Source organism: Cricetulus griseus, assembly GCF_003668045.3.
Source record: "Cricetulus griseus strain 17A/GY chromosome 1 unlocalized genomic scaffold, alternate assembly CriGri-PICRH-1.0 chr1_1, whole genome shotgun sequence".
NCBI lineage: Eukaryota > Metazoa > Chordata > Mammalia > Rodentia > Cricetidae > Cricetulus > Cricetulus griseus.
The window spans coordinates 224,161,221-224,181,114 of record NW_023276807.1 but is presented as its reverse complement, the minus strand read 5'-3'; the positions used below and the strand labels follow the sequence as shown (position 1 = coordinate 224,181,114).

Sequence of the window (19,894 nt, the reverse complement as noted above, 5' to 3'; positions counted from 1 at the left end):
CCATGTTTACTTGCAGTGCAAGGTGACTAGGGGTATATTGACAGCACAGCAAGTATGACTCAAACTTATGGCCTCTCTGTTCCTCGGGACAGTGTGACTTATAGGTGTCTGTTTAGACTTGGACATTAATGTAGACTCCCAGCCAGAACAATTCTGCCTTGAGAAGAAATCTGGGAGGGAGGATTGCTTGCAGTGCATTCTGGGAGAGGAGCCAACTGCTCATGTCCCATTTTGGGGGCCTGCCTTGTCCCCCGGATTCCAAAGTGCCCACCTCAAAATAACAATTTATTTTGTCGACTTGAAATCACCAGCAGCAGCCCTTCAAGACTGCAGACCCTTCTTCATTCAGGCAGCTCCAGAATGTTGAATGACTCCAGCCCCACCCTGGAACCTAGGGGAGAATGTCCCAGATGTTTCTGGAGGGCTCTGTTTATAGCACTCTGACTCTTGCCTGCTGGAGACCTTTCACAAGTTCATCACCAGGAAGCTGAGTCATCCAGGGGTCAGCTGGCATGATCAAAGGTCACCCAGTGCTGCCAGCAGTGCAGATAGGGTTGTGCTGGGCATTTGTGGGCAGCAGTGTAGGAATGACAAAGTGGATGAGCTCAAGGCCCGCCCCCTCGCATCGCCCTTCTGGGGGTGGCGGCTGCACATCCTGGGGATTTCACAGCAAGGAACCATCTCCTACCATTCACACGATTTCTTTCCTTCTCTGAATTCAAGGCCAAGGTCAGAAGCACAGTGCAGAGGATAAAATGCCTTCCTGTGTCTCATGCTTGGGGTTCACCTCAGGCTCTCTGTCCTTGTGCCGTGTTCCTCGGCCCCTCTCCCCACACTTTGCAGGTTTAGGGGACAGCAGTTCCCCCGTCACTCATCAACATTCCCATTCCACAGTCCCACGTGCCCACGTAACTTTCTTTTCTTTCCTGTGTGTGTATGTGCTCGCACACACGTGTGTTTATAGAGGCCAAAGGACAATGCTTAGCCATTATTCCTCAGGTACTGTCCACCCTGTGTGCGTTTCTTACACATCACTGGCTTCACCTTCCCCAGCCTCGGTGTTGTTGCTGTTTTGAGTCAGGGTTTCATATGTAGCCCAGGCTGGCCTAGAACTCAGGGATCTGCCTGTCTCTACATGGTGAGTGCTGGGATTAAAGGCCTGTGCCACCATGCCTATCACCTTGCCTTTTTGAGACAGACTCTCACTAGGCTATTTGGCAAGCTAGCCCCAGGTCTGCACCCCTTCCCCGGTGCTGGGATTGCAAGAGTGGGCCACTGTCCCTGGCTTTTTTTAATGTGGATTCTGGACATCTGACTCGGGTCTTTTGCAAGTCCTTTACCAATGACTGAGCTGTCTTCCAAGCCAAAAGTGACTTTCTTTTCTCCTACACATCACCAGCTTCACCGTCTTCAGCCTTGGTGTCCACATTGACATCATTCCAAAATCTAAATTAGGTCCCCTGCATCTGATCTCACAGCACCACCTATTTAGGGCATTCAGAGTTTGGAAATTACTTGAGGGGTTTAGGACTCACCCACCCACCCCCCACCTACTAGATCATAAATATCTCAAAGCCCAGAACCTCACCCACCTTGTTGGCCCTGCCTCCAGCAGAGATCTCTCTGGTGGAACCACATGTCACTTTTCCCTGCTGGGATCTCTGCAACGTGGACTCTCACCCTAGTCCCTTGTTGTCTGTCACCCCTGTGAGCCCTTCCCTCGGGCAGCTTTGGTTTAAATCACACACCCTCGTACCTTCTTTCCAGGGAGAATGTTTTAGTTTGCCGCAGTTCTCACCCATGATGGAAGCTTTCTGCCTTATTTGCATCCAGAGAAAACTTAACTCTGTCTGACTCCAAAGTATCAGGAATAAATTGTACATGTCACACAGCTTCAGTTTAACAAGTGAGCCCCAGAGGCTGAAACCCGAATCTTCTGATTGACCCTATGGGTGTCCTTTCCTGAGGCCTTTGGATGTTATGTGTAGGGGTTCCTACCTGGTGTCCCCTTTTTGGATAACAGGTAGAAGGTACATGAAGTAAGGCCACCGGTTCAGGTAGCCATGCCTGGCCTTATTGTGCATGTATCCCCCTGTGCTGTAGAGATAATTTAATAGTAGAGTTTGTGCGAATTCTGGCCTCCGGAATTTATCCCCAAATCTTGAACCTCTAGCACCCCCTGAACTCTGGGGCTCGGCTTTGTTGTAGCTCATGGCCTTGGCCACTTTCCTGTGTGCTGTGCCCCAGACTCTGGAGGCACACCAATTTGCAGTAGATGGTCTGGGAGGGCTTAAGGCCCTGCTTTGTGCATGTGGGTGAAACTCTGCTGGCCCCTGACTCCTTGGCTGTTGTTAACATGTTTTAGTGCGGCACAGTGAACAACAGTGGATGATTCTCCCAGGAGACAGACACACAGATGTATCACCTGATATAATTATAAGTAGAGGAATGAGCAAGCGAAGCCTGGCGACAGGATTGCTGTGAATGCTGCTTTCTTCCTGTCTAATGGGCTAATCACGGCTCTGTGAAGGGCGTGGAAGCCGGCCTTGTAGGAGCTGGCAGAGCCACACCCAATTTGGAGGCATGCACCGGATGCCTGTCTCCCAGTCCAGTGTGGGTTTCAGCTGAACTGCACCCACTGAGTCCTGGGCTCCCCTCCTTCCTTGGTGTCAATGCCAAGAGCTGTGTCTTAGGGCCACCAGCCTTGTCACCCACCTGGTCTCTCACACAAACACACAGCTGGTTCTTGTCAGTTCCTTCGTGCCTGAGCAGCTGAGTTCTGGGAGGGTGTCTTTCGGCTGGCACATGCTGGGAAAGAAGTGCTGTGTCATCAAGCCAGGTTGGCCTATGGAAGGAGCAGGACTCAGGTTTTGTGGCCTAAGCGTTTTGTCTTTCTTTTCAGAGCCTTTGGACTTGGCCTTTCAGATGCTTCCTCTATTTGCTCATGGGCTAGCAACAGCATTGTGTGTGTATGTGGTGGTGAGGGGAGTTGGGGTGGCTGACACTGCAGAGACCCTGGCCAGGCAGATGGATAAAGGCTAGCTCCTGGAGGGCAGACCTGCAGGAGAATTCTAAATCCATACTCTTGAGATACATCCTTGGAACAAACTGTAGGTTAAATCCTTTTGAAATTGAATGTGCTAATAGGCTAAACATACATAAAATATGTTGTTTGGCACTTTTAACCCCCCCCCCCCCCCCCGTGTGTGTGTGTTCATGTGTGGGGTGCATGTGTGGGAAGGCCAGAGTTTAACCTTGAATGTTTTCCTCAGGAGCTGCCATCCTTTTTTTTTTTTTAATTTTTAAATTACATTTATTTTGTGTTTATGTATAAGTAATATATATTAAATGTTTGAGTGTTTTGCCTGCATGTATGGCTGCCTGGTGCCCACAGAGTTGAAGGAGACATTGGATATCCTGGAGCTGAAGTGGCAGATAAATGTAAGCCACTGTGTGGATACTGGGAACCAAACCCTGGTCTTCTACAAGAATAGCAAGTGCTTTTAACTGCTGAGCCATCTCTCCAGCCCCTGATCTTGACTTTTGAGACGGGGTCTTTTAACCGAAACTGCTAGGCTGGCAGGCCAGAGAGCTCCTGGGATCCACTTATCTACACCTCCAGCGTCAATCTGGAGCGTCAATGGCTTCTGCAGAGGTTCTGGGGACTGAATTTGGCATGTTTGGCAAGTGCTTTATCGACTGAGCCTTCTCGTGGCCTTTTTCACGCATACTCTTCAGAGGTGTTGAATACCTTCTCCTTTGTGATGTAGCCAGACTCGGATGTCTTTTCTTCTTGCAAAACTAAAACCCACCCCTTAAATAATAAGCTTTTATTCCCCCACCTCTCAGGTCCTAGCAGCCTTCATCCTGCTCCCTGTCTCTTTGAATGCCATTCCTTTAAGTGCCCGCTGTAACCAGAATCATGTTATATTTGCCCCTTTGCAATTGGCTTATTTCAGTCAGCATAATGTCTTCCAGGTTCATCCATAAATGGAGCATGTGTCAGAATTTTCACCCTTTTTTAAGGCTAGATAGTATTTCATCATATGGCTAAGCTCACATTATCTTTGCCTGTGATGGACAACCGGACCGTTTCTACCCATCCAAACACCTCGAGACCCTGCTCTCATTTCTCCTAGGTGTATCCCCACAAGTGGGATTGCTGGATCCTTGGAAATTCTGCTTTTAACTTTTAGAAGAACTGGGTAGGTGTCCTTTTAACATCTCTACCAATAATAAATGGCACGTTTGAATGCTAGGGTCATGTATTTGAACGTTAGGTCTCCAGTTGGTGGAACTGTTTGGGGAAGATTAGGAGATGTGGTCCTGTTGTGGAAGAGGTGTGTCACTGGGGGGTGGGATTTGAGGTGTTAGAGGCCCTCATCAGGGCCAGTCTCTCTCTCTGCCTCTATCTTGAGGATTAGATGTAAGGTTTCAGGGACTGTTCCAGCACCATGTCCCTCACCATAACCCCCACCATGATGGTCCACCCTCTGAAACTGTAAGCCGGCCCTCAATTAAATGCTGCTTCTTATAAATTGCCTTGGTCACGGTGTGTCTTCATAGCACTAGAACAGTAGCTAAGACAAGTGCAGCAAAGATTCGGGTTTTCCCTGGTTTTCAGCTACTCTAGGCCTTTGGTTCTTTCTCTGACTCTCTATACAGCCCTGGCTAACCTTGAGCTTATATGCTTCCTGCCAAGAGCTGGGATTTTACGTGCGCATCACCATGCCTGCCCAGGTGGATTTAAATTTTTTTTTAATATAGGTATTTTAAAATTACAAATAAGTCCACTGTATATCAGCGTCGGAGGCTTACCTCCTTCAACTAAAACCTCCTACACACTGATGACCTTTGTTTATCGATGGTGCTACCAGTTACATGGATTCCGATGTTTGGCACTCTGAATGTCTCCTTAGAGACGGTGTTAGCCCCATTTGTTCATTCAGCCTGTGTTTGTAGTTGTACTAGGTGGTGAACAAAAGCACTAGGAATCCGCCTGTCAAGCTTCTGTGCTGCTGGGCTCCCCTAGAGGTGACATGATTGTTCAGTGTCCTTGTGGTGGCCAACTGCACAGGAATTTGGGTCTCCTACCTTCCAGAACATTTTGGAGGACCATCTGTTTGGCTAATTGAGTCCCACCATGTCAGCATTTGTACTGGGTGTACATTCCTAGAGAGACCTCAGGGGCCAGAGCACCTGCATCCCATGTGTGGACTATGGGGCTGTCCAGGTCCTCCAGGGCCACAGGGTGCATGGGCAGGGGGGGAGGGAGGCCCCCATGCTTAGTCCTGCAGCTGACCTAGACCCTCACTGATCTGCCACACCTCCCCATACTCCAGAAGGCATCGAGCAAGGCCAAAGGCTTGCCATTGAGGGGAGCTTGGTCATAACAGATCACACAGCAGTCTCAGGGTGTCTTGGTACTCAAGGACCCTCTCCAGTCCTGGCCTGGAACTTTGGTACCCAGTAAAGGTGAGCCAGGAGGCCAGGTGAGCTAGCTTCCTGGAGCACTTTTGTTTGGGACTTTTTTAGCCGGTGTAAACTGATATTAGTGACAGCTCCCCATCCCCCAAGCTAGTTAGCTGTCCAAGTTCCCTTTGTTGTATAACCAGGATTAATTTAAGCAGCTCCATCCCTTCATTCAGAAGCCACAGGGAAGAGGAGTGGCTGTGAAAGTGTTGATGTCCCTCATGGGTCAGCCTGGGCAGATCTCCTCATTCCTCTGGGCCTTAGTTTCCACTCTGTTGAGTGGGATGGCAGAATAAACAGTATCTCAGGTGTGTTGGAGTCTGCTGGCAGTGTTTGTGGGTGGATTTGCTTCCCACCGTGGGCAGATCTTTAAGGGCACCCTTCTCCAAGCAAGGAGTGTCAAAGGAAGGAATGAGTTTCTAGGAATCTGTTTTTTTTTTTTTTTTTTTTTTTTTTTTTTTTTTTTTTGGTTTTTTTGAGACAGGGTTTCTCTGTGTAGCCTTGGCTGTCCTGGAACTCACTCTGTAGACCAGGCTGGCCTTGAACTCACAGATATCCTACTGCCTCTGCTTCCCAAGTGCTAGGATTAAAGGCATGCACCACCACCACCTGGCTGGAATCTGTTTTTTCCAAAACCAAAAATCAAACCAGGAGCATTAGGTAGCTGCTTGCCAGATCCAAAGGCTTTATTCTTCATAGCCTTTCTAAAAGGTGGTGCTGTGGGGGAACCCCACACAGACAAGGAAACACGCCTAGGAGATAAGTCATTGCCTGAGGCTATACTTGGAGGAAGAAGCCTTAGCCTGAGATGCCTCTCTAGAGGCTGCCCTGGTGGCCAGGGTCCCTTGGGTCTCTAGTCATCAGGAAATGGAGGTGGCCTAGCCTCAAGCTCCTTTGGTCAGAGAGGCTAGGAAATTAATGTCATGTCCTGGAGTCCTCACCCAAAGCCTGTTGTGTGATTTATTGTCATCCTATTTTGTAGTCTACTGGGATTCTGTTCAAACCTGCCATGAAGTCCTGTGTGCCAAACATCTAGTCCTTTAGCAGCCAGCTAGAAGAATACTCCTTCAGGCTAGGGGAAGCTAGTCCTGATGGTGGATTTTGGGGAGAATCCGGGCATCCAAATTCACAGAGGAGGCTTTCCCTCTCCCAGGCAGGGAACACACTGCGGCCTCTCTACAAGTAACTGCAGCAGAGGCAAACCCTTATTGAACACTAGGTCACTGGTCTAGCTGGCCAACGTGCTTCCATTTCTTTATTCCTTCATCTTGGGAAATACACAAGATAGGGGTCTCTGTAGGTGAAGCAGCCGAAGGTCGGAGGTTAAGTAATCTGCCAAGCTCCAAAGTTGGATTAGGACTTCGGCAACTAGGCGGTAGAGGACTGGACCTGGTGGATGCGTGCATTCCTGGGCAGAGGAACGTGTAACTGTCCCTACCAGGCATGAAGGGAGCCACCTCTGCCCCTCCCATTGACTATCAGACTGTTGAAACAATGCAGCCCGAGGTATTGGGATTCCCCACAGGAGTCTCCCACTTGGAGAAAGGAAGAGGCTGGAGGCTGGGGCCAGTCCGAGGAGGAGCTTGTCTCCCCAGGGAGATTTCCTGAGTTCTGACAATGTGTCAGACCACCTTGCAGGAGAGACCAGAGCTGAGGCAGTGATTGGCACTTCGCCTAGCACTGCTTAACTCTGCTCTTCCTCTTCCTTCTGTGTAAGTCTAAACCTCACAGCAGGACCCTGAAGATGGAATGGGCCACCACTGGATCTCTGTGTTTCTCTTCCCAGCATGGCCACATTGAATAAATCTCCTTCCCTCTGCTTTTCATCATTACTTGTTTATTTAATTGACTCATTGAAGGCAGGTACCTGAGTTTAGGTGGCTAGGGCTGGCCCTAACTCAGGTAACTTCCAACTCTTCTCCATGTCCCACTATCCCCAGCCTTGTGTCCAGTGCCCCAGAGTGATGCCACCATCCTCGGGTATGAGGCCTCTCCTGACGCTGTCTCTTCCATCCCATCTTAAACCAAACAATCCACCCCATGCCATCATCTGTATGGCACGGAGATGTCTATCAGTATAGTGTCCCCAGACAGCATGAAAATCCTTGGGAGCATTGACTGTCTCAGAGACGCCTTGTGTGGATGGTTGAAGTGGACTTCCACCAGACTCTGGGACGGGTTTTCCAGCAAAATATACTGGCAGAGGGTGAGGTCCCTGACCACCTCTATGTTAATTTTCTCTCATAACAAACAAAGAGGGAGGCCCATGGGGGGGGGGCAGAACTTGGAAGTCAAGTGAAAACTTTCAAAGTAGCCCCACCATGCCAGACAACCATTGCTGGCAGAGCCTCGGCATGGTCTTGCTTATCTTCCTGGATTCTTGTTCTTTCATGCACACAGAAGGAACCTGCCCAGGACGGGTTGATGGGTTCCTGTGGTGCTTGCATGGGAATCTTATGTTAAATTTGTTCTTCACTGTGGCATGCCAAGCTTACCTATGCTTTGTGAAAATAACATGCGGTTTCTCCAGTTTGTCTTGACATCTTGTCCTTACTTGTGAATGGAGTGTTTACAAGCCATTCAACTCCTCAAGACTGGCTGAGTCAGTGAGAGGCCTCAGAAGTTTGCTTTATTAGCAGGGAGTTGAACTGTGTCTCTTGGAAGCATTAGCCTTTGAATACTGGTACATTTTGAATATCCTGTTTTATTTTTGTTTTTAAATTAACCATAGAGTTTATTAAAGGTGGGGAGAGAGAGAGAGAGAGACAAAGGGAGGGGGGGCAAAGGGTGAGAGAGTGAGAGGAGCAAGAGAGAGGAAGAGGGAAGAGCCTTGAATATCCTGCTTTAAAACAATGTTGAAATTGAACTGCTACCCTTTGGATCATGGCACCCAGCAAGATGCGCAAGTGTCGTGGTCTCCAAACTGCGGGGGAGTTCTGCAGTCACTAGTGGAATCCGAAGTCACATGATAAACAGTATAAGAAAGTCCACTTGGGCACAGCCCTGAAGTGCAATCTTTTTAAATGTACTTCTCATACAAAAGGAATTGTGCTGGGGAAAGGAGGGCTTGAAGTCAAACAGCCAAAATCTGCTATCAGGAGGTGTGTTCAGATGCAGCTCACCAAGAATGGCAAGAAGATCACAGTGTTTGTGCCCAGTGATGGCTGCTTGAACTTCATTGAGGAGGACCATGAAGTTTGGTTTCCGGATTTGGTCCAAATGGTCACACTGTAGGTAGGTATGCCCAGAGTTCTCTTTAAGGCTCTTAAGGTAGCCAGCTCATCTCTCTTGGCCCCGTTCAAAGGCAAGAAGGAAAGATCAAGAACATACATTTTGACAAGGGCTCTGACCTACTGGATGGATTGATGTCCCTGATCGGGAATGGGTCAGTTACCATGGGAGTGGGGAAGGGCCTGATAAGAGTGTGTTTGACTGGATTTACTGTGTTGCATGTGTTTGCCCTTCTGCCTTCGACAATGCAGGGGTCCTCCCCAAATATTGGGGTATGCATTTGGATTTCCAGGGCTGTATGTATCACTGTGACCCCCAAACACCCCTGCTGTTATAGCCAGTCGAAGGTGTTCCGTTATAGCAGATGATGGGCTGAGGTAAATACTGATTCAGGTCCATGTTTTTTATCCCTCTCGACAACCTTCCTGCCCCTGAACTCTGTGGGTATGTGACCCAAATTCTTTTTCAGGAGACCAAATGGTAGTATGTTGATTCAGCACTATGTCTAGTTTGGTTGGAGACAGTGGCCATGAGGTCTGTGGGGGAAGTGGCTCAGTACCTGACCTGTGAGGACACTGGTGCAGGCCATGCAGAGACAGAGCCCACAGCAGACAGGGCTGCCCGGACTGGAACCTGGGGGAACTTGGGTGACTTTGACAGTCAGTGTTGCTCTCCAATTCCCCAGCACTGGGGCACAAAGGAGACGCTGCATGTGACTTGGTGTGACCATAGAAGCAGTGCATGCTGGGGACAGGCAGGAATTTGGAGTGGTTTGGAGCATTCCTGGAACTGCCTCTCTACCATGGTTTCCTCATTTATAAAATGAGGAGAGCTAGCCGTTCCTTTTCTTGTTTTCATTATAGTGTTTTCAAAGTAGAGATAAGGGAGTAGAGTCTGCCACACAGTCTGCCAGTGACAGAAGCAGGGCTAGAGGCTCTGTTGTGAGTGGGAAGGAGTGACCTGTGTCTCAGGTTTCCCTTCTGCCTCCCAGTGAGGTCACTGCTGCACCCACAAGATCCCAGCCCTGCTATCTGGTATCCTGGGAATTCGCCCCATCTGAAGGGTAGAGACCATTTAATCCACGGGGTGTGCGTGCCTCACATGGGACGTTCTGAGAGTGTCCTGAGTCAACTGGAATCAAGCCAGGCATGGATTCTTTGATCCTTCCCTGCTGGCTGTGGGACCTTCTGGGGAAAGGGTAGAGCCCAAGTCCAGCTCCTGGGGTCAGGGATGGGAACTGTATCCTCAGAGCCATAGGCTGCTGCCCTAGGCAGAGGGGAAACCCGAGCCGAGTAATGTTACAGTGGCCACAGCTTTGGATAGAGCAGCCAGCCTATCTGGGGACCCTGAAGGGAGGGTTTCTGTTGTATGTAGGTGCTGCCTTCTGATTCAGGGAGCCCATCTGTCGAGGAAATGTGTGACATTTCCTGCTGTCTGTCCTGTCACTGTTAGCCACAGTGTATAGCCATGCACGGGAAGTCACCTGATTGAATTCCAGATTCACTGGCTCAATTCTTTCTGGCCCTCCTCTCCATGGTCTGGTCCTAACCTGCGTTTCTTACAGCTGTCTTCAGATGCCCCTGTCATGTTCCAGTCATTTCTCTGAAGTCTTGGTCAGTGCTCCTCCTTTCCCCCATACCTTCCCAAGGGATAACCCTGCACGTCATTATCATGCCCCAGTCACATGATCTTGTTTGCCAGATAGCTCTGCATGTCTATATGGTCCTATTTCCTCAAATACCCCTGGCATGTCCGTGCGCCCCTATAGCTGGTTCATTGTTCCCTTAACATCCATGACTGGGCTTGCCTTATGCTTTTCTCAGAGTAACATAGTCTAGAAAATTAAATAGTATAGAAAGAGCTGCGGTGACAGTTCTGTTCTGACAGCTTGATGCCCTGTCCCTTTTCCTAGTTGAAGCTTTGAGTGTTCCCTTTCTGGCCACCGTGGAGGTTATGAGTCTTTGTACCCTGATGCACCCCTGTATGGCCATAGGAGGAGAAACAGGCTTGGTTCCGTGGCTTCTTCACACAGCCTGAGGAACTTTGTTATTCTCACCGAGGTGGAATTCCATTCAACACATGATACAGTTTGTCCCCAGAAACAGCAAGTGTCTTGGCTGGGGCCTAGCTTAGTCAGTAGAGTGTTTGCCTAGCATGCACAAGGAAGGCCCTCCCTGGTGTGATGGCTAGCACAGCAAACAAAACTAGCAGTAACGCCTAAAGCATTGGGCCTTGCAGGTTTCAGGGTTGTTCCGACAGGGTGAGTGGCAGGTGTGAGGACCCTTGTAGTCATAGGCATCTAGGAAGGCAGGACTGTGGAACAACGAACGTAACGCTTCTGAAAATGGGGATCCCTGAGTGAGGGTCATGAGTGAAGAGAGGGCAGAACCTTTGTGGGTTGTGTATGAACACACTTTCTCTCGGCTGCCTCCTGACACTGGGGCCACCTGTAGAAATTCAGGGACTCTGTGGTATCATGCTCTTGCAGGCCCGCTTTCCTCCTAGCTGGTACTGCAGCTGGACCAGCCTTTCTGCTTGTTCCCAATTAGAAGTGCTCAGCAGGGCATTTCAGCAAGCATGGGAGGTTTCTGTTCAGAACCCATGTTCTGGAATGCACACTCCGTGTACACACTCTGCCTTTTGAGAAGGCAGTAGTGACCACTCTGGGGGCAGTCATTTTCTCTTTCTGAACATTAAAGGACACAGTTTTCCTCTTTTTTAAATAGACATAAATGCATCTTTATTTTTGTACGTCTGTTTTGTGTATGTGTGGTTTCTAAGTTGGATGGTATTAAATCAAAGCACGGGGAATGAAGCATACTGATTTGTGTGAAAGTGCTGTAATACAGTTCTGTACTTTGTGTGCTAATTTTGAAAGTTAGCTCTTAAAAAAAAAGCAAAGCCTGAGTTGGGAGTTCAGAATTTGTGGGTACACTTGGGTGTGTGCAGAGGATTGTGGATGTCACAGTTTCATTCTTGCTTAGTGGATGTGTTAGAATGATGCCGGCTGGTGGCGTTTTACACAGGAATTCAAAGGACGAAAGGGTCAGGTTCTAATTTAGTGATGCTGGTGAGTCAGGGTGTTGGTGAGTTGGGGTGCTGGTGGGTTAGAGGTTCTGGTGGTTTAGTGGTGTGGGGTTAGGGGTGTTTGTGGGATAGAAGTGCTGGTAGTTTAGGATATTGGTTAGTGTTTTGGTGTGTTAGCAGCATGGGTAATTTGAGGCATGAGTATTGAGGGCTTCATTGCACATGCTACTCCTTGTGTTTTGAGATTCCACGTCTGTAGTATGTACCTGCCAAAGATTTTGGAAGAAGGGACATGTCTCTCCAAGGCCTGGGTGAGTTTAGCCTTGCTCCAGAAGACGTTGTTTCCCACAGACTTGGCCAGAGGAGACTCTTCTGCTGGCCTTGTGCTATGATCTGCAGCTGGGTGAGTCATGGGGAGATCTCAACTTGGGAATGAGCTCCTAGGCCCCATACTCTGTGTAGTGGGTGGCTGTTGGTGAAAGCTGGCCTTGTGTGTCTGCAGAGCAGCCTCAGCTCCCAGTGTTGAAGGAATACAGTACAGTGCATGCACTAAGTGGTAACAAACGTGCGTGCGTGCATGCGTGCTTGCGTGCATGCGTGCTTGCGTGCATGTGTGTGCACATGTGCATGTGAGGTTGGGTTTAGTAACAGGTTTCTGCTGCTTGCTGGCAGACAGCTAGTGTGGAACTTACCAGTCTAATTTTGTATTCCCAAGTCAACCCTGGAAGTGGAGGCTACAGCTGTCTGGCAGTTGTCTAGCCAGCCCTTCCTGGGTGCCTTCCCTTACTTCCTTTCTTTGGGAGATCTCCAGAACACAGGTTGTTGGGCATTGTTAGCTCAGCTTTGGTCCCTAGAGAAGTCGTGTGTGTGTGTGTGTGTGTGTGTGTGTGTGTGTGTGTGTGTGTGTGTGTGTGTGTGTGTGTGTGTGTGTAATCACACCAGGGCTTGGGAGCCCATACCCTGGCTGTATCCTCACTGTTCTTGGCTTTCATGTTATCTTCTGATCCTGGAAATGCCACATGTACTTTGAACCTGGGAAGATCTGCTCTCCACCCTCTTTTGAGAAATGTGAGATGGGAGATTGAAAGTCACCAGCTTCTCTCGGGCAGAGTCAGTGGTTTGGTGATGACACACTGGTGCCTGGGCTGGGCCAGCGTCCTGAGCAGGCTCTTTTGGGAGAGATCTGAGGCCTCCCTTCCAATTTTTTTTTTTTTTTCCTGTTCTTTGGGGCTGGACCCAACTTCCATACTCCGTATGGATCAGGTGATGGGGCAGGTGTTTCTGGGGTCCTAGTTTTCTATCTAAAGACAGTGCTGAGCTCCCACGGGCTCGTTGCCTTTGGTTATACGATCCACGAGCTCACCTGGGACAGCATACACATTTTCCACTCTCCCTCCTCCCCTCTCCCCTCCTCCCCTGTCTAAGAGAACGGACTACCTGTTTCGTCCTGGGGAGGGTTTGAGAAAGAGGTGGCCCCTCGCCTAATCTCTTTGGAAGCTTCAGGTATGTGTCATTGCCTGAAATTCCTCTTATAACTCAAGCGCTTGGTTCCCAAGGTGCCACACTCTTGAGTGACAGAGCTAGGCCAGAGCCGCATCGCACTTTGCTGTTTGCTGCCCCCTTGAGAGTGAAGAGCAGTCGTGCAGAAGGAGGCTGGAGAAAGCTCAGCTGCAGAAGAGGCTGCACCTGCTGCTGGCTACTCCCTGTTGTCTCTAGACTGCTCCCTGCTGACCATCCTGTCCTCTGTCCTTCCTTTATCGGGGCTGGCCCAGGGTCTCTCTGTGTTACATGCAGACTCCCTGCCTCAGAAATTTGCCTGTTGGCTCCAGCTGTGTTTTCACAAGTGTGCTTGGCCAAGTGTAACTGCTTATTAAATGAGAAAAACCGCTTGTGCTGCCAAAGACACATGTTTAGGAAGTGCCTGGTTAAAACTAACTAACCAGGTTTCTTTCCTGAGGGCCTTCCCAGAGCCTACCACATGCTGAGGTGTGTAATGAAATTCTGAGTGGTAGGAATTACAGCCCAAACATGGAGACTGAGTGTAAGGAAAGGCAGCTAGGTCCAGTGCAGGAGCTGAACTCCAGACGGGCTGGTGAGACTTGCTGGAGAAAGGCACTTGCTGCAGAGCCTTGTGGGCTGAGTGTGAGCCCCATTGCCCACCTGATAGAAGGAGAGAGTTAATCCCTAAAGGTTTGCCTCTCCCTTTCACATGTGCACCATGGCACATGCTCTGCTCACATACATACACAGATATACACAAATAAATGTAAAATGATGATGATGATGATGAAACTCAGACAGGCAAATCCTTTCTCTGGTGCATGTGTGTGTGCACACAAGTGTGTGTGTGTTTTCTGCATCTTCTTCGTGTAGCCTCATTTGTTCTTTTCCTTCATTCTCCTCATGTCTTTATTTTTAAAATTGTAGTTTTATATATAATATATAGGTTATATATATATACATACATACATACATACATACATATATATATATATATATATATTAAATATATTGTTTTAACCATTTTCAAGCTGGGAGAGATGGTTCAGTTGTTAGGAGTACTTGCCTTACAATCACGTCATCTGGACTTTGGATCCCAGCATCCATGTAACAAGACAGTCATCTTGTGCGTGTCTGTGACCCCAGCTCTCAGGCAGTTGGAGATGGCTGGGGCTTGAAGACTTCTAGCTAACTGAGAAAATCTAAGTCTCAGGTTCAGGAAGAGACCCTGTCTCAGGGGGATGTGTGGAGAACAATAGATGACAATTCCTGATGTCCTTTTGTGGCCTCTGTGCATTTCAGACACCCACATGTACACATGCATACCACACACCTTTAATACATTTTGCCATTCTTACCATTGTTAAGTGCCCACACAGCTCAGCATCGTCACATAGATTCATGTTGTTGTGTAGCCATCATCACTGTCAGTCTACAGAACTCTTCCAAGTGCAGAATCAAACTCCTGTGCTCATTAAACACCAGTCTCCATCGTTCGCCCTTAACCCTCCACACACACTTAGGCTGTGTGGATCTGACTGTGGTAGGTCCCTCCTATCAGTGTAGTTCTCTGTGGAGTGGATAGCCATATTTTTGCTAACACATCATTCCTTTGAGTTGCTTTTTTTTTTTTTTAAAGATTTTATTTATTATGTATACAACATTCTGCTGAGGGCACCAGATCTCATAACGGATGTTTGTGAGCCACCATGTGGTTGCTGGGAATTGAACTCAGGACCTCTGGAAGAGCAGACGGTGCTCTTGCCGCTGAGCCATCTCTCCAGCCCCCTTTTGAGTTGCTTTTAAAACTCACTTTTTCTCCTCTTCTGGCCCATGAGAATAAAGAGTATCAGCTCTTTCGTTTGCATTTTATATTTTTGGTTGTGAGCCTAGTCTTTAACGGCTGAGCCATCTCTCCAGCCCTCGTTTGCATTTTATAGACAGAGTTACTGAAAATTTAAAAGCAAGAGGTTAAATTGATCACCTTCCCTCCATCTCTTGCAGCCTTCTTTCTGCCTCACTCCTTCCCCACCCGACTCCAGCCTTTCTTCCCAAGCTATGCCAGCTTTCATGTCACCTCTGGACACCTCAATGGTTATTCTCTTCCCTTCCATCACATGCTTTCTTTTTTGTTTTCCCCATTGTCTTTCCTTCTCTCCATTTCCAGAGTCTGGCCCTGGGTGGTTGCTCTTTGGTGTGGGCCTAACTGGGCCCTGCTCCATGCACACAGCCACCTGCTGTACTCCAGGTGAGTGTCATCGAGCCTTCCCTGAGGACAGCAACATCTGCCAAACTGCAGAGATACCCCATTGACTGACTGTTTCTTAGGAGGTTGGTGCACTTAGGTTCAATAGTGTTGGGCATAGCCGCCACATCTCTATCAGAAAAGGGGATAGGAATGCAGAGCCAATGCCAGACGTCCCTGGGAAGCATTAGTGTTGATGCTGTGTCCAATGACCTGACAAGGAATGTATGTAAAGGAAAGGCCAGTGAGATGAGCTTGCATGTATAAAGTGGGTGAAGGAGGTATAGTTGTTGACTGACAGCCACCCCAGTGTTTCCCAGCAGCTCTCTGGGGGATTATTCCAGCTGAGGACAGCCACATGCCATCCTAAGCCACCTTGGGTTGGTTCTGAAGCCTACACCATGGGCCTGCCTCACGGTTATCCACCCGGCCTGGCTCTGTGCCCACTGCCATCCCTCAATCCCCCTCCCCCACCCTTGTAGGACTAGCAGTGAATGCCATACTGCCAAGGATGTCATTAGAAAGTACCAGGGGCTGGGCGGGGCCTAAAGTGTCTTTTCATGGGTCTCCCGCCCTGTAGGGATTAGAATCAGCAGAGGAATTAGGAAATACAAATGTTTAGAATGTGTACGTGTTAAGGTGGTATCCACAGATCTTGCTGATTCATTCTCCCTCCCCCCACTTTGCTCTTCAAACGTGCTGGGGACCAGAGAGGTAACATGATAAACCAGAGCCCATTTGGGCCTGCCAGAGCCAGCATCTGATCTAACCCGAGGACCTGCAACAGCTACTCCTGCTGTCTCTGCTTTCTCACCTTGTTGTCCCCTCTTCTTGCCTTGTCCTCTGTGGTTTCTGCCTGCTTGGATCCAAGGAAGTCCTCAAAAACCCTGACAGCACCCTGCCCTGGGCCAGGAACTCAGGAGAAGATGCTAACCCACCCCGGGTGGATGGGGCAAACCAGTCCTTTATTCCCTGAAAAGAGGCACAAGTCAGCAACAGATCCTTTAGGAGGCATTGGGGCCAACGCCCTGGACAAAGCCTGGCCTGAGTCACTCCTTTCATAAGCCCAGATTAGTCTTCAGGGACAGGCTTGTTCAGCCAGGCACACCACAGCGTGAAGGGCACAATAGAGTGTAGACTTGACATAAATGGTGGTGTTAGTGAAGGGCAGGTATAGTCCCCAAACATATGGCTTGTGCTCAGGGGAGGTGGGCCAGGCGTTGCAGAATCCTTTCACCCCACCTAGCATTCTAAGTTGCATCATCAATTCCTGTAGCCATTCATTCAGCACATATTTATTGGGTACACAGGATTAGTACATCTACCAAGCCCGAGTCCCTGCAGTGAATGAGAGCTGGGGTGGTGGTGTCTCAGATCTCTGGAAGATTATATCCTGGATCCACATTATACCCCCCCCCCACGGTGACTCCTTAATCGCTAACTACAGAGGTGGAAATAGACACGATGCCGGTTCATTTTCCCTGCCACTCTCCCAGGGAATGAACTCAGGCTTAGAGAGATGAACCGACTGACCAGGGTTGCAACAAGAGCCATAAGATCTGAATCCACCCCAGTCCTGTGCTGCCAAGTCCCCGGGTCACAAACAGTGCATTGCGCCATGTGTGGGGTGGAGATTTTGGCTTTTTAGTCATCGAAAGCCACAGGAGACACAGCCTGGTGAAAGACAAGACCTCACTTACTTGAAACTTTTGAGTGATTTCAAAGCTTCTGCAAGTTAGTGCCAGAGAGCATCTTCAGTTTCCAGGGACAGTGGCCTCTTGTGGCCCACATGGACTCTCTGCATACCCAGACATCTCCAGCAGCCAAACACAGCGATAGCCATGATTCCACTATCCCTGTGATTGTCAGACTCTCCCAGGGACGTCTTTCCCTTGGTTTTGTTTGCTTATAATGGACTCTCATAAAACTGGCAATCGACAGACATATAATATGTGAAGAGGTAGGGATTCTGGGCTGTCTACACTCAGGGGTATCCTGAGCAATAGTTTCCTCAGGGTGGGGGAGGGGAAAGGAAAATCTCTAATAAGGCGACATTTCACCTGGCTCTTTTATCAGGAACACAGTGGGTCAGTTTCCTCCTTATTTTTCTGTGGTGCCAAGGACCGAATTTAGTGCATGTGGGCAGGTGTTCTACCACTGATCTATAGTCACAGCTTCTTTTCCATTTTTATTTCTAGACAGCATCTCACTAGCTGCCCAGCTGTCCTTGAACTCACTATACAGTTCTAGGTGGACTTGAGCTTTGGATCTTCATTTCTTAGCTCCCTGAGTAGCTGGGATTACAGACTTGTACCACTAGGCCTCCTCCCACACTCTTTCTTTCTATTAAGCATTAAAAATGAACTTTTTTTTTTGGAGGAAATGGTAACTGATGTTGTTGGGTTTTGGCAAAAAATATGTCCATGTTCTTGGTGATTTTAGGGGCCAGAAAGTTCTGAAACCTGAAAATGGCCCTAATTTAGGCTGTTGGTTTTTACAGTGTTCATCTGGGGATGGGGGTGGGTGGTGGGGCTATTTGGAGGAGTGGAAGGGAAGTACCACAGTGGAACCCTTGGTCTCGTTTTCAGTTAATACATTGGGTGTTATATATGGTTTTGCTTGGGAATTAAAGGATACTGCCTCCAAAGGTTGAAGATTCCCCTCCTCTAGGCTGAGGTTGGGGTGTGTGGAGGAAGGAGAGAAGAAAGGAACATGCACCCGCTATTTGGCAGGTGTTTCGAGTATCTCTTACTGATATTGTATGTAGGACTCTCCAGGGAAAAAAGGCCAAAAAGGATGTGTGCACAGATCTCTGTCTCTATCTGTAAAGATTTGTTTTAAGGAACAAATTTGGTTCACGTCACAGTAGGGGCTGCACATTCCTAACCTGCAGGGCAGGCCAGCATGCTGGACGGCTACCAACGTCACACAAGTAACCTGCTTTAGTTAGAGATAACTGACTTTAATTGATAACCTTATCTAAACAAAACAAAACAGAACAAACATTAGAGGATCATGTAGAGTACACTGATGTTTGATCAGGTATGTGGGTATCTCAGCCTAGCTAGGTTGAAATAACAAAATTAACCTTTCATATCTCTGGGAGTATTGGAGGCCAACAGAGCCAGGGAAGCCATGGCCTCTCCTCACAAAGACCATTCTGTGCACAGGAAGTTTGAGAGCAAGGCCTAACTTGTTGAGTGTTGTTGCATAAAAATAGAGCCTGAGGAATAATTGTCAAGACCCAGAGGTTCAGGTGTAGAAAGGTGCACAAGACTTGGGAACCAGAGTAGACGAGAAGGGTGCCGGGAACCAGAGTAGATCAGAAGGATGTTGGGAACCAGACTAGATCAGAAGGATTCTGGGAACCAGAGTAGATCAGAAGGATGTTAGGAACCAGAGAAGACCAGAAGGATGCTGGGCACCAGAGTAGACCAGAAGGATGCTGATAACTCAGTTGGCTTTCTTGAGATTAGCAGCTGCAGCCAGATGTATCATAATTCAGAAAAAATGTGCACCTGTATTAAACAATCACAGACCATTAGTTCTTGTCATTAGTCCCTGGAGAGTGCACTCTAATAACTTTTATAACATTTTTTTGGTGGTGGTGGCAGCTTTTAATTGTTCGTTGATTTCTTATCATTGGTTATTTGTTTGGCTCTGTGGAGACAGGGTCTCGTGTAGCCTAGACTGGCCTTGGACTTGCTATGTAGATGAGTATGGATGGCCTTGAACTCCTGATTCTTATATCCTGAGTGCTAAGATTGCAGGCATGGCCACCATGCATGGTTTATGTATATGGTGCTGGGGCTCAAACCCAAAGCTTTGAGCATGATAGGTAAACATTCTACCAATGGAGCCACATCTCGTGGCCTGTGTGTGGCACTTTCATTTCATTATATATCGTCAGGGGACAGTTGCATAGGTTGAAAGCACCATAGCATTTTATACAAGGTTAAATGTTCATGAATTTTGGTATCCTTAGTGGGGGACTTTAGGATCTACCCTCTCACAGAGTCTGAGCTCATTAAGGGTTTTCAAAGGTGTTGTTTCAATGCTTGCTCATAATAAATATGTTTTTTCATTGACGATCTCAAGGCCCAGAGTGGTTAAAAGCTCTAACAGAAGCCAGAGCTCAGTAGGGAGCTTCTTTATATTCTCCTACCTATGTACCCCACCCCCCATCTTTGCTTGTCTTTTCTGGAAGTTCTGAAGGCTTTTCAGGTGCAAGGCTGCGGAGAATTATAGAGGACAGAGCACTTTTCATATTTTTCCCCCCTCACCAAGAAGTCATGAAAACCAACCCTTTTCCTTCTATTCTCTTATAATTTTGGTTGTGAGCCTAGCCTTTAACGGCTGAGCCATCTCTCCAGCTCTCCTTCTATTCTCTGGGTTGTCTTTTCTCCCCTTATCATTGCC

General features: G+C 48.3%; 1 protein-coding gene across 1 annotated transcript in view; it reads left to right on the top strand.

Annotated features, from left to right (window-relative positions):
* Positions 1–19,894, top strand: part of Slc25a37 (solute carrier family 25 member 37) — a 41,986-nt gene that overhangs the window by 14,205 nt on the left and 7,887 nt on the right. The window lies entirely within an intron of this gene.